Here is a 14,967-nt window from a genome sequence, read left to right on the forward strand (position 1 = left end):
CCTACGTGATGTCTTGTGGAAGGGAAAGGTGGTCAAGTTCCCTGCAGACTAAATTATGACATAGGGCTGGAGAGTTGATATACCATTGAAGTAGTACAGTGAAGGTGTATTGCTGGCCTTGCCAACTGAAGGCAAACTGCTTCTGGTGGTCCTTTGAAACAGTTATGAAGAAAAAGGCATTATCCAGATTAAAAGCTGCATACCAGATGCCAGGAGATTTATTAATTTGCTCAAGCAGTGAAACCACATCCGGAACAGCAGCTGCAATTGAAGTTGCCATCTGATTAGGTTTATGACAATCTACTGTCATTCTCCAGGATCTATCTGTTTTTTGCACAGGCCAAATAGGCGAGTTGAATGGGGATGCATTGAGGATCACCACCCCTGCATTTTTTTACGTCTTTGATGGTGGCAGTAATCTCTGCAATCCCTCTAGGAATGTGGTATTGCTTTTGGATTACCATTTTCCTAGGTAGGGCAGTAGTAATGGCTTTCACTTGGCTTTCCCTATCATTATGGCCTTCTCCACTTGTCAGGGATCCAGTGTGGGGGTTCTGCCAGTTGTTGAGTGTATCTATTCCAATTATGCATTGTGGAACTGGGAAAATCACTACAGGATGATTTCAGGGATACACTGGACCTACTGTGAGATGCACTTGAGCTTAGATTGCTTTAATAACCTAACCTCCATACACTCCCACTCTGAATTGCGGGCCTCAGTGGTGTTTCAAGTCTTATGGAATTACTGTCTCTTCAGAGCCAGTATCCAGTAATCCCTGAAAACCCTGATTACCTCCATTTCCTCAGTGAACATTCACTCTCTTAAAAGGCCGTAGGTCACTTTAAGGAAGGGTCGGAGAAAAATTATTGTCAGTGTAGTGGAGTACTTCATTCAGGGGGCTTGGACTCCATTCATTCAGGGGGCTGTGAGTCTGTAAACTGGCTCAAGTCTGGGAATAGATCGAGGGGCTGTGACTCTCTGTTCTGGTCATTCAAATCTGACTGCCATTCACTTGACCTCAAATTCTTCTTTTTGTACATATCAAGTAAATATTTAGTAAATTTCCCATCTGTTTCACTCCTAGAGGTGTCATGACTAAGTAGCCAGCACTATAAGTCCATACGAGTCGGACTATTCTGATTACTGCTTTGACTGTGCTATCTATCATGATAACCGTGCCCACCTTGTCTTTGTTGGTTAAATGTCACCACTTTGCCCCTACCACCACAGAGTCCAGTTAGCCTCATTGTGGTCAGGTGTCTTAATTCAGTTAGGGCAGTTCCCACTGTCAAATCTGACTTACATAAAATAGCAATTACAGCAGTCTTCAGTGATGCCGGGGCTCCTTTCACAAATTTGTTCTCCACTGTTATTGTGGAAGGTTTGTTCTCTGAGCACTCCACATGTGGGTCTGTGGTTTTAACCTGATGAATCCACTCTAACATGCCAATTTCCCTAAGGTTTTGGATACCTTCTTCAGTATACCAAGGCAGGTCTGGTACTTCAGCTTCATTTAGTGTAGGCCACCACTTAACCCATGCTTCAGTGAGCCAACAAAATAAACTATTACATCTTTTCCTAACTGCTCAAGCTGAAACGTTGAATGAAGAATCTGTGCTTAGTGGGCCCATATCAATAAATTCAGACTGATCCAACTTTATTTCCTTGTGTCATTATCTCACACCCTTAATAGCCTTTCCCACACATATTCCCCAGGTTTCTGTACGTATTAGGAAAGTTAAGCAGTTCTTTTGGAGTGTTACATAGCTTCTCCTGGGTCACACTTTGTATTTCACCTTTTGAGGCTCACTGGGACTTAAGTCTAGTTATAGATCCAGAAGCAAAAGTGAATGGTGGGAATGTGTTCTAAGAACATTCAGTAATGTCTTTCAAGGCATCTGCCTCAGGCAGTGCCCCAGGCAATGATTCAGATGCCTCTCCAGGTCGTGACTCAACGGCTCTTCAGACACAGCTGGGTTAATCTCATCAGATGGGGGTGGAGGGGCTAATGGTTTTTCTGGAGAGGTGGCTTAGCAGACAAAGATGGAGTAATCTCTTCAGATGGGAGTGAGTGGGCTGGTTCTGTTGGTAGGAGTGAATCAATGGATTTAGGGTCTCAGTGTCCCCAGCTTCCTGATTATCTGCCCATATGTCCCCATCCCGAGATTCAGGATCCCATTTCTTCCCAATCAATGCCCTCGCTTTAACTTCAGACACCATTTGAGGTTGGGCATTCCATTGGTGTTGTAATTCAGCCACCATTATGATAAGATTCTGGGTTTGATTTTTGTCAGCATCAGCTCTGTTACTACAGGAAATAAGGCTTTCTTTCAGAGCACAAGTGGCAAATTTGAGGTTGTGTATGTGACACTTGAGCTGTGACTCTGAAGCCCTGAGCTCATCTCTTTCTTTTGCCACTTTGTCTAGTGAAAGTGGGGCCAACTAACCAGCTTCTTTATATTTATCATTCTGACAAAATTATAGAAAAGAATCAAACATGTAATCACCAAGAGCCTTGCCTCTCACCAATACTTGATCTATTGGTGGTGATATTTTCCATAGTTCTATTGCCACCTCATGCCATGGTTTAGCATTGCCCTCTTTACTACTGGAAGCAGAGTCATCATTATGTTTAAGACTAACTAGACCTGAGGACCAAGATAGAAAACTCATCCTTTCAGTTTTGTTTCTCTAGATACACTCTCGATGCCAAATGTCTTAGGCTGGGGTCTCTAGGGAAGTAAAACCAGTAAAGCATATATATGTGAGAAAAAGAGAATGGGAGAGACATTTATCTCTAGGAAGTGGCTCATGCAGTTGTAGAGGCTGGCAAGTCCCAAGTCCATGGGTCAGTCATCAGCCTGGAGGCTTCTCCTGAGTCACAAAGCTGCAGTGTCTGATGAACTCAAGATCTGCAGGTCAGACAGCAGGCCACTGGCTCACAAGCTGTGGAAGCTGGTGAATTCCAAGATCAAGAGGTAAGACGGCAGACTACTGGCTCACAGGCTGTGGAGGCTGACGAATTCCAAGATCAACACGTAAGCTGCTAAGTCCCAAGAACTGGAAGTCAGATAATGATGGGCTGGATGCAGGATCCAGAGCAAGAACCTTGCTGAAATATCCATTTATATACTGGAGGCAGGCCACATCCACAGGGAAACTGCCTCTCAATTGATTGGCTGCTCATAGTAGATCTCATTGTGGAGTTGATTACATCATTACATAACTGCCAAACTACATCATAACTGCCAAACCAAGGAGAATCATGGCCCAGGCAAGTTGACACACAACCCTACCCATCACACATGGCATGTGTGGGGAGGGGGGCTGATGGGTAAAAAATGTCTAAACTGGCTCTTTGAGGGGCAACAATGAAAGAAAATTGAGAAACATTGGCCCAGAGGTATGGAGGGATGGAAAGCCTTGCTGAGCAATAGCTCCCTTAACACACAGTAAGGGAGAGAGTGAGGTTCCCTCTAAGAACCCTATACGATTGAAATCTCTGGCTTCCGGTGGGTTTTTTTGCATTCACTGCATTTTATTCTCCTTAGGCCTGCTCTGTGCTTTGCTCATTCACAAATTCAATGTCAGTTTCACCTTCAGTAATTCCAGGAACACCACGATGGGCATGTGTTAGGCAAAGTCCCCAAGTAGGCAGTTCTACAAAGGTTAATCCCAAAATGTGGAGAGGCATTTAGGTTTCCCTCTGATTCATTCTTTCTCACCCCACTGCTCCTCTTTCTCACTGGTAGAACCTCCATACTTGAGTGGTTCTCTATAGTTCATTTGCAGGAACCAGCTTCTTTTCTCAGTAAGGCATGGCAGACATGTAACACAAGCAGGGTTCACAGACACATTCACTACAGACATGTACCAAGATGTCACTGAAACATTACTGGTAGTAGCTCCCAAAAGGAAATGACCCAAATTCCCACCAACAGTAAATTGGGAACATTAAGTGATGTTTATTCACACAATGGAATACTATACATGAGTAAGAATGTTTGATCTACAACCACATCTAACAAACAGAAGAACTCAGTGAAATATGCCAGACACAAAATAATATAAATTATATATATGACCCATTTATATAAAGGACAAAAAGAACCAAAACTAATGTATGGTGTTAGAGTCAGGATAATGGTTAATGTGCATGGGGGAAGTCTAGATAGTAGTACCAGTGAGGATTTTCTAGGGTGCTGGTTATGTCCCTGTTGCCATCTAGTCAATCCTGACCCATAGCGACCCTATAGGACAGAGTAGAACTGCCCCATAGGGTTTTCAAGGAGTGGCTGGTGGATTCAAATTGCTGACCTTTTGGTTAGCAGCCAAGCTTTTAACCACTGTGCCACCAGACCTAATGGTGTGAAGCTCTTCCTAGGGAAATAGAGAAGACTCAGAAATTGAGACTTAGAGTGAGAAGGGGGAGTAGTGGGGTGAGAGAGAATGAATCAGAGGGAACCCTAAATGCCTGTCCATAGTTATGGATTAACGTTTGCAGATATGTCTGTTTGGGGACTGTAGGTAAAATGCAGCCTTCTATCCACACCACTTCCCCATTGCACTTACTGGGCTGTCCTGGGTCATCAGGATGGCACCGGTGAAGCAAGAAATCCCTAGCTCCACTAACCAGTGAGTCAGATACCAGGGCCCTGGATTCAATGAAATAGCTGCAAGGGAAAGATAGGTTTCTTCTTAACCCAGAAATGATGAGTTGAAGGTCAGGGGCAGGAAAAGAATATTTACATTTACAATAGACTTGACCTTATGAAGAAGAATTTCCATAGCTGCTCATTAAACATATAGTGGATTCTCACTCTCTTCTCCGAGAAATTGATACAGCTACTGATGGTGGAGATAGAAGGGGTCACAAGTCGAGGCTTGAACACTGAAGAATCTCAATAAGAGTTTATTGAATTGAAATATATACTTGCAGTAGACAGTTTGAAGCGATGACCCTAATTCTCCAACTGTCTCTGAACGCATGCCTTTTGCAAAGTGACTATGCAGAATCTCCAGTCAAAAGCTGGTGTCTATTTCTCCCCCTTTCAATTTGAATGGGACTTTGATTTTTTTTTTTTTTACAGCTCTGATTAAGAATTCCTGTCCCACCCAAACAGTCATGTTTTCTCCTGTGTTTGTAAGCAATTTATTCATATTTTGAGGAATGTACTGCATGCCAACTATGCAAGGCTCTGCCTAGTCAATGAAGTGTGCAAAGCTAAATACAGAAGTCCTTACAATCTAGTGATGGAGAAAGACTGTAAGCAAATATAATAATAATAGTAGGGTAGCCTCTCAGAAGGTGACTAGTGCTAGGAAGAAAGGAATGCAGTCAAAAAAGTGGGAGTGAATAGGGGATGCTAGCCTGTGTTTAGGAAAGACCAGCAGACATTTGAATGGAGACCTCAAAGGTGAGAAGGCAGGAGTCACAAGGATACCTGGGGTAAGTGTGTGCTATAAAGGGAACAGCCAGTGCAAAGGACCTTACATAGGAAAGGGCTCCTTTCAGATATTCAAGGCCAAGAAGAAGCCAGTGTGAGAGGAGAAGGAGTAAAAGAGAGTAATTAACATATGGTGTCAGAGAATGCTGAAGAATGAGGCCACCTTGCTGCTGTTGAAGCTTCAGGACACAGAAAGTCCCTTGGTCCACATGCTGGTGCTTGTACTTCATTAATTTGTTTGCAAATGCATTTCATGAATTGAAATGTATCCCCTTCTGATTGCCATCTATTGGTTTGCATTCAGGACCCTGTATTATAAAGAGACCTTTTGGAATGTATGACCCAATTCCCCCTTCTCTGAAACCTGTTCACTCTCTATAAAGTATGCACACACACACGTACACACACGCACACGGATTAAGCCAGGAGTGGATAAAAGTCATGCCAACAACCTCAGGTTATTTTCCCCCCAATAATTAGGAATGGTGTCCATATATTCCATTTGGGAAGCCTCATATGGACATATAAACTGAGTTTTATTTTGAATTGGTCATTTTCTTCCCTGTGTTTAAAGAATCTAAAAAACTCAATAAACTCAGAGAGATGAATTCAATGGACATGAGGGAAAAGACACAGGAAGTTCAGGTTGACCAGACTGAATCCAGTACAACTAGATGGTGCCTGGCTACCACCACTGACTGCTCTGACAGGAACCACAATAGAGGGTCCCAGACAGAGCAGGAGAAAAATGTAGAACAAAATTCTAACTGATAAAAAAAAATACCAGACTTACTGGCCTGACAGACTGGAGAAACCCTGAGATCATGGCCCCAGGACACACTTTTCAGCTCAGTAATGAAATCACTCCTGAAGTTCACCCCTCATTCAAAGATTAGACAGGTTCATATAACAAAACGAGACTAAAGGGGCACACCAACCCAGGGGCAAGGACTAGGAGGCAGGAGGGGACAGGAGAGCTGGTAATAGGGAACTGAAGGTTGAGAAGGAAGAGTGTTGACATATTGTGGGGTTGTTAACCAATGTCATAAAACAATATGTGTACTAACTGTTTAAGGAGAAGCTAGTTTTCTCTGTAAACCTTCATCTAAAGTACAATAAAAAAAATCATTAAAAAAAAGAAGTTCATGTTGCACCTCAGAGACAGTGATGAAGAGACGGCTTCCTTCCTTCTGGCACCATCCCAACCTTGGTCATATCCCCTCAATGCCCAGGATAACTAATCAATGAGCAAAACCAATTTATCCCAAAGATAAAAGGAGTGATATCTTTACCATGTCAAGGCACCTTACAGATTGAATACTCCAAGAGAAAAGTGAGCAAAGGAAATAAATGAACAATCCATTAAAGATGATATGCAAAGTATAGAAAATGTTGAGGATTTTGAAGTATGAAATGGTAAAAGATTTTTTAAAAGTGATATTAAACAAACATTTGGCATCAGACAAATTGTTTGAATTTGGACAGGCAACAAAAACCATCTCAGTATCTTTGCCCATGTAATAGGGATGACAGTATCCATCCTACTTCCACATTTGAAAGATTAATTAATGTCTGTAAAAAGCTTAATATAGTTCCTACCTGTTAGTCAACGAATGGAATGACATTGCATTCATCATCAAAAAGAATGTTTCAAGATCTATCCATATTGAGGCTCGGTAATTGAAAAATTTGGCTTTGGTGATAGAAAGGATGCCAGACATCACATGATAGAATTTTGCAAGACCAACGACTTCTTCATTGCAAATGCCTTTTTTCAACAACATAAACAGTGACTATACAGGTGGGCCTCGCCAGCTGGAATACACAGGAATCAAATTGACTACATCTGTGGAAAGAGAGAATGGCAAAATTCGGTATCATCAGAACAAAGCCAGGCGCCCAGTGCAGAACAGACCATCAATTGCTCCCATGCAAGTTCAAGTTGATGCTGAAGAAAATTAGAACAACTTTACGAGAGCCGAAGTACGACCTTGGGTATATCCCACCTGAATTTAGAGACCATCTCAAGTACAGATTTGACACATTGAACACTAATGACCAAAGACCAGACGAGTTATGGAATGACATCAGAGACATCATACATAAAGAAAGCAAGAGGTCATTAAAAGGACAGCAAAAAAAGAAAAGACCAAAATGGACATCAGAAGAGACTTTGAAATTTGCCCTTGAACGTTGAGTAGCTAAAAGCAGACGGAAGAAACGATGAGGTAAAAGCGCTGAACAGAAGATTCCCAAGGGCAGCTCAAGAAGACAAAGTAAAATATTATCATGAAATGTGCGAAGACCTGGAGTTAGAAAACCTAAAGGGAAGAATACACTCGGCATTTCTGGAGCTGAAAGAACTGAAGAAAAAATTCAGGCCTAGAGTTGGAATACTGAAAGTTTCTGTGGGGAAAATACTGAGCGATGCTGAAAGCGTGAAAAGAAGATGGAATATATAGAGTCACTGTACCAAAAAGAATTGGTTGACGCTCAGTTATTTCAGGAGGTAGCCTAAGATCAAGAACTGATGGTTCTGAAGGAAGAAGTCCAAACTGCACCAAAGACATTGGTGAACAATAAGGCTCCAGGAATTGACAACGTAACAGTTGAAATGTCTCAAAAGATGGATGCAGCGTTGGAAGTGCTCACTCATCTATGTCAAGAAATTTGGAAGACAGCTACCTGGCTAACTGACTGGAAGAGATCCATATTTATGCCTATTCCAAAGGAAGGTAGTCCAACAGAATGCAGAAATTATTGAACAATATCATTAATATCACACACAAGTAAAATTTTGTTGAAGATCATTCAAAAGTGGTTGCAGCAGTACGTTGACAGGGAACTGCCTGAAGTTCAAGCTGGATTCAGAAGAGGACGTGGAACCGAGGATATCACTGCTGACGTCAGATGGATCCTGGCTGAAAGCGAGAATACCAGAAAGATGTTTACCTGTGTTATATTGACTATGCAAAGGCATTTGACTGTGTGGATCATAACAAATTACAGATAACATCGTGAAGAATGGGAATTCCAGAACACTTCATTGTACTCGTAAGGAACCTGTACATAGATCAAGAGGCAGTGGTTTGAACAGAACAAGGGGATACTGAGTGGTTTAGAATCAGGAAAGGTGTGTGTCAAGGTTGTATCCTTTCACCATACCTATTCAATCTGTATGCTGAGTAAATAATACGAGAAGATGGACTATATGAAGAAGAATGGGGCATCAGGATTGGAGGAAGACTCATCGACAACCTGTGTTATGCAGATGACACAACCTTGCTTGCTGAAAGTGCAGAGGACTTGAACCACTTACTGATGAAGATCAATGACTACAGCCTTCAGTTGGGATTGCACCTCAACCTAAAGAAAACAAAAATCTTCACCTTGGACCAATATGCAATATCATGATGAACAGAGAAAAGATTGAAGTTGTCAAGGATTTCATTTTACTTGGATCTACAATCAACAACCATGGAAGCAGCAGTCAACAAATCAAAAGATGCATTTCATTGGGCAAATCTGCTGCAAAGGATCTTCTTTAAACTGTTTAAAAGCAAAGATATCACCTTGAAGACTAAGGTGGGCCTGACCCAAGCTATGGTATTTTCAGTCTTATCATATGTGTGCAAAAGCTGGACAATGAATAAGAAAAACCGAAGAAGAATTGACGCCTTTGAATTGTGGTGTTAAGGAAGACTATTGAGTATACCATGGACTGCCAAAAGAATGAACAAATTTGTCTTGGAAGAAGTACAACCAGAATGCTCCTTAGAAGCAAGGATGGCGAGACTGCATCTTACACACTTCAGACGTGTTGTCAGGAGGGATCAGTCCCTGGAGAAGGACATCATGCTTGGTAAAGTACAGGGTCAGAGAAAAAAAGGAAGACCCTCAACGAGATGGACTGACACAGTGGTTTCAATAATGGGCTCAAGCATAACGATTGTGAGCATGGCACAGGACCGGGCAGTGTTTCGTTCTGTTGTATATAGGGTTGCTCTGAGTCGCCAACTCGACAGCACCTATCAACAACAACAACAAAACATCTTTCTGGTATTCTCTGCTTTCAGCCTTGATCCATCGTCAGCAGTGGTATCCCTGGTTCCACGTCCTCTTCTGAATTGGCCTTGTACTTCTGGCAGTTCCCTGTCAATGTACTGCTGCAACCGCTTTTGAATGATCTTCAGAAAATTTTACTCATATGTCATATTAATGATATTGTTGGATAATTTGTGCATGCTGTCTGATTACATTCCTTTGGAAGAGGCATAAATATGGATTTCTTCCCGTTGGTTGGCCAGGTAGCTATCTTCCATATTTCTTGGCATAGACGAGTGAGCATTTCCAGCGCTGCATCTGTTTGTTGAAACATCTCAATTGGTATCCCATCAATTCCTGGAGCCTTGTTTTTCGCAAATGCCTTCAATGCAGCTTGGACGTCTTCCTTCAGTACCATCGATTCCTGATCTTATGCTACCTCCTGAAATGTTTGAAAGTCGACAAATTCTTTTTGGTACAGTGACTCTCTGTATTCCTCCATCTTCTTTTGTTGCTTCTTGCATCCTTTAATATTTTCCCTGTAGAATCCTTCAATATTGCAACTCAAGGCTTCAGTTTTTTCTTCAGTTCTTTCAGCTCTAGAAATGCTGAGCATGTTCTTGCTTTTTGGTTTTCTAACTCCAGGTCTTTACACATGTCATCATAATACCTTACTTTTTCTTCTTGAGCTGCCCTTTGAAATTTCTCTTTCGGCTCTTTTACTTCATCATTTCTTCAGTTTGCTTTAGCTACTGGATGTTCAAGAGCAAATTTCAGAGCCTCTTTTGATATCCATTTTGGTCTTTTCTTTCTTTCCTGTCTTTTTAATGAATTCTTGCTTTCTTCATGTGTGATGTCCTTGATGTCGTTCCACAACTTGTCTGGTCTTCGGTCATTAGTGTTCAACGTGTCAAATCTGTTCTTGAGATGGTCTCTAAATTCAGATGGGATGTGCTTAAGGCTGTACTTTGGCTCTTGTGGACTTGTTCGAATTTTTCTTCAGCTTCAACTTGAACTTGCGTAGGAGCAACTGATAATCTGTTCTGCAATGGGCCTTGTTCTGACTGATGGTATTGACCACAGATGTAGTCGATTTTATTCCTGTGTGAATTTAGCATGTGTATAGTTGCCGTTTATGTTGTTGAAAAAGGTGTTTGCAGTGAGGAAGTCATTGGTCTTGCAAAATTCTATCATGTGATCTCTGACATCGTTTCTATTACCAAGGCTATATTTTCCAACTATCCATCCTTTGTCTTTGTTTCCAACTTACCCATTTCAAATACCAGTAATTATCAATGCATCCTGATTGCATATTGGATCAATTTCAGACTGTTGAAGTTCATAAAATCTTCAGTTTCCTCACCCTTGGCCTTAGTGGTTGGTGTGTAAATTTGAATAATAGTCGTATTAACTGGTCTTCCTTGTAGGCGTATGGATATTATCCTTTCACTGACAGTGTTGTACTTCAGTATGGATCTTGAAATGTTCTTTTTGAACGTTTGGAGAAAGCATGTAAGCCAGCCATTCTTACCTTTAACCCTCTCCCCCCATTTTAGACCATGAATGTTTGAATTGCCTGTTCTGATGTTTTATCAAACCATTACTCTGAATCCATTTTTTGATATTATGGGCTGTAAAGGGTGTTGCTTGGTCTGAGGAAATGTGACCTGGCAGTCCTAATTGGTGCAATATCTTGTTTCTTTCATTTTAGTTTATACATTTGCGTCTACCACTGAGTATTCAAAGCTCAGTTCAGAATGAGCGACTATTCCTGTAAGGATCTATTTGTATGTTCCTGGGGTGATCAACAGCAGTCAGTCTTACTGGTGATGTTCAAGACCTTCACCATGGGAGATGTTTCCCACAGCCATCTGCATTCTCTGTCTCTCTTGTTGGCAGGCACAACAGTTCTTACTGGCGTTTTGTGCCTCAAAGGGTGCAAGAGGAATATGCCTAGTTTCAGCACATCTCTGCATTTCCTGGGCCCAGGTGGCCACCTCAAGCAAGCACACTGGGGTATCTCTTCATCGGTTCTAATCACCTTCTGATCATGGAAGATGGTTCTTCTGATGGGCATTAATGCACCCTTCAAATTCCCTAACAATTCCCCTAGGTCCATGCCCCATATAGAACTTCCCTGTAATAGGCCAGTTTTCAAATTCCCTTGTTCCTGACCAAATGGCTAGGCTATTGGACACCACTCATGAGTCAGTAAAAACTCAGTCATAGGGAGTAATAACATACAGTTCAGCCCACTGAAGAAAAAATTCAAGCTTCAAGCTGCAATACTGAAGGATTCTGTGGGCAAAATATTGAACGATGCAGGAAGCATCTAAAGAAGATGGAAGGAATACACAGTGTCATTATACCAAAAAGAACTAGTCGATGTTCAACCATTTCAAGAGGTAGCATATGATCAGGAACCAATGGTACTGAAGGAAGAAGTCCAAACTGGTCCGAAGGGATTGGTGAAAAACAAGGCTCCAGGAATTGATGGAATATCAATTGAGACGTTTCAACAAACAGATGCAGCACTGGAGGTGCTCACTCACCTTTGCCAAGAAATATGGAAGACAGCTTCCTGGCCAACTGACTGGAGGAGATCCATATTTATGCCTATTACCAAGAAAGAGGATCCAACCAAATGCAGAAATTATAGAACAATATCATTAATATCACATGCAAGCAAAATTTTGCTGAAGATCATTCAAAAATGGCTGCGGCAATATATCTACAGGTAACTGCCAGAAATTCAGGCCATGTCAGAAGAGGACGTGGAACCAGGGATATCATTGCTGATGTCAGATGGATCCTGGCTGAAAGCAGAGAATACTGAAGTATGTTTACCTGTGCTTTATTGACTATGCATAGGCATTTGACTGTGTGGATCATAACAAATTGTGGATAACGTTTCGAAGAATGGGAATTCCAGAAGACTTAATTGTGCTCATGAGGAACCTTTACATAGATCAAGAGGCAATTGTTCAGACAGAACAAGAAGATACTGATTGGTTTAAAGTCAGGAAAGGTGTGCCTCAGGGTTGTATTCTTTCACCATACATATTCAATCTGTATGCTGAGCAAATAATACGAGAAGCTGGACTATATGAAGAAGACTGGGGCATCAGAATTGGAGGAAGACTGATTAACAACCTACATTATGCAGATGACGCAGCCTTGCTTGCTGAAAGTGAAGTGGACTTGAAGTACTTACTAATGAAGATCAAAGACCACAGCCTTCAGTATGGATTGCACCTCAACCTAAAGAAAACAAAAATTCTCACAACTGGACCAATGAGCAACATCATGATGAACGGAGAAAAGATTGAAGTTGTCAAGGATTTTGTTTTACTTGGATCCACAATCAACAGCCATGGAAGCAGCAGTCAAGAAATCAAGAGACACATTGCATTGGGTAAATCTGCTGCAAAGGACCTCTTCAAAGTGTTGAAGAGCAAAGATATCACCTTGAAGACTAAGGTGCACGTGACCCAAGCCATGGTATTTTCAATCGCATCACATGCATATGAAAGCTGGACAAAGAATAAGGAAGACCGAAGAAGAATGACGCCTTTGAATTGTGGTGTTGGCGAAGAATATTGAATATACCATGGACTGCCAAAAGAATGAACAAATCTGTCTTAGAAGAAGTACAACTAGAGTGCTCCTTAGAAACAAGGATGGCGAGACTGCGTCTTACATATTTTGGACGTGTTGTCAAGAGGGATCAGTTCCTGGAGAAGACCATCATACTTGACAAAGTACAGGGCCAGCGGAAAAGAGGAACCCTCAACGAGATGGATTGACACAGTGGCTACAACGATGAGCTCAAGCATAACAACTGTAAGGATGGCTCAGGACGGAGCGGTGTTTCGTTCTGTTGTACACAGGGTTGCTATGAGTTGGAACCGACTCCACAGCACCTAACAACAACAACAACAGCCCACTGTGTTTTCTTTTTACCTCCTTCAAGCAAAGTGGCAGCCTTCCAAACAGGATGCTGTTTGTTCATGTTGGAACTGCCTTCTATGAAGCAAGCAGCTCTTTTTTGGACAATCGAGAGCTGTTCACAGGGCAGTGCTTAAGTGGCAGTAAGGTCTGGCAGGTTCTCAGGTGTTTCCAAAGTCAGCTCCAGGCCCTGCTTGTGAGTCCCTCCTTGCATTCCCCCAGTAGCCTGTCCCTCTATGAACCATTTCCGTTTTGTGATGGAATTCTGGGCACAACCCTCACCATTAGAGTGTTTTTCTCACATCACCCAAGATGTTATGTTTATTTCGGATTTCAAGATTATGTTATGTTTTTCAGTTTTAAGTGTCAAGTAGCACCCAATAGCAAACTAATTGTCCCTCAAATGGAAGTTTTCTGGTCCCAAATCCCAGCAGCCTTTGGGCATGGTGATGGCTTTAGCCGTAAGTACCAGCCTTCGCTCTCCTAGGGCTATTGTGCGGAGACTCAGCCTGTCGCATCACTCCAGCTTCTTTCCATACCGTTTGAAATGACGACCTGTGTCCATACAGGCAATCTTATTGGCTCCCGTTAGGCATGTGCAGTGGATGTGAGCAGATGGATAAATTTATGTGCTTTCTGTTGTATGACACTAGGTCGGGGAAGTGTTTATGAGTTGAAACAGTACCCATCCCCATAATATGTTGAGGTAAAGGAGACACAACCACTTGCCATAAAGTCTGTTCAGACTTTCTGATTTTTTCATGCAAACGTTCATCCCAGTCCTATTAAACTGTCGCCCCCTCAGGGCTTCACCGCCGCATTTTGGTTTTACAATAGTAGGTAAAGGAAGTGTCCCACGGTCAGACATAATCTGCGTTCCTATAATGCATGCAAGTGAAAATGATTTCACCATTTCCCATAAAGCCAGTTCAAACATATCAATTTTAATCCAAATTTTCACCTTAATCCACTCAAATATTGTATCGTCCCAAGCTAACTACCCTCCCAATTTAGTTGTATCTTTCAGTCTAATCGTAGCCTCCATTAGGACTTCATCTACAGACTTTGGAAGCGGTGTGTGGAGCTCCTATGTCAAGGACTCCCCAAAATGTCTGTGCTCTGCCCCCTGGACACCTTACCCGCTCATGTGCATATGGCCTTAGGCCCCAGCCAGGGCTTAGAACAAGGACACAAGACCTTCTCAAAGATTCTTATCTGGATTAGATTGGGGACCATTTCCCTGGGCAATTGGAGGTCAGATTTCATTTTCTCATCTTTGTCTTTCAGCTTTCTAGATTCCTCCAAACTAGAGTCAACCAAGCAGATATGTATACAGCCTTTCAGTATGGAGTGACTAGCAAGGGCACCCATCAGTCCACCTAAGTTCTTAGAGGATTGCCTTAAGATTTTTTTTTTCTAGTAATCTTTTTTTTTGTGTGTGGTGAAAATACACACAGCAAAACATATAGTTCCTACCTGTACCATCCAGTAACATTGGTTACATTCTTCACAGTGTGTCACCATTCG

Source organism: Elephas maximus, chromosome 4, assembly GCF_024166365.1.
Source record: "Elephas maximus indicus isolate mEleMax1 chromosome 4, mEleMax1 primary haplotype, whole genome shotgun sequence".
In the NCBI taxonomy this organism is placed as follows: Eukaryota; Metazoa; Chordata; class Mammalia; order Proboscidea; family Elephantidae; genus Elephas; species Elephas maximus.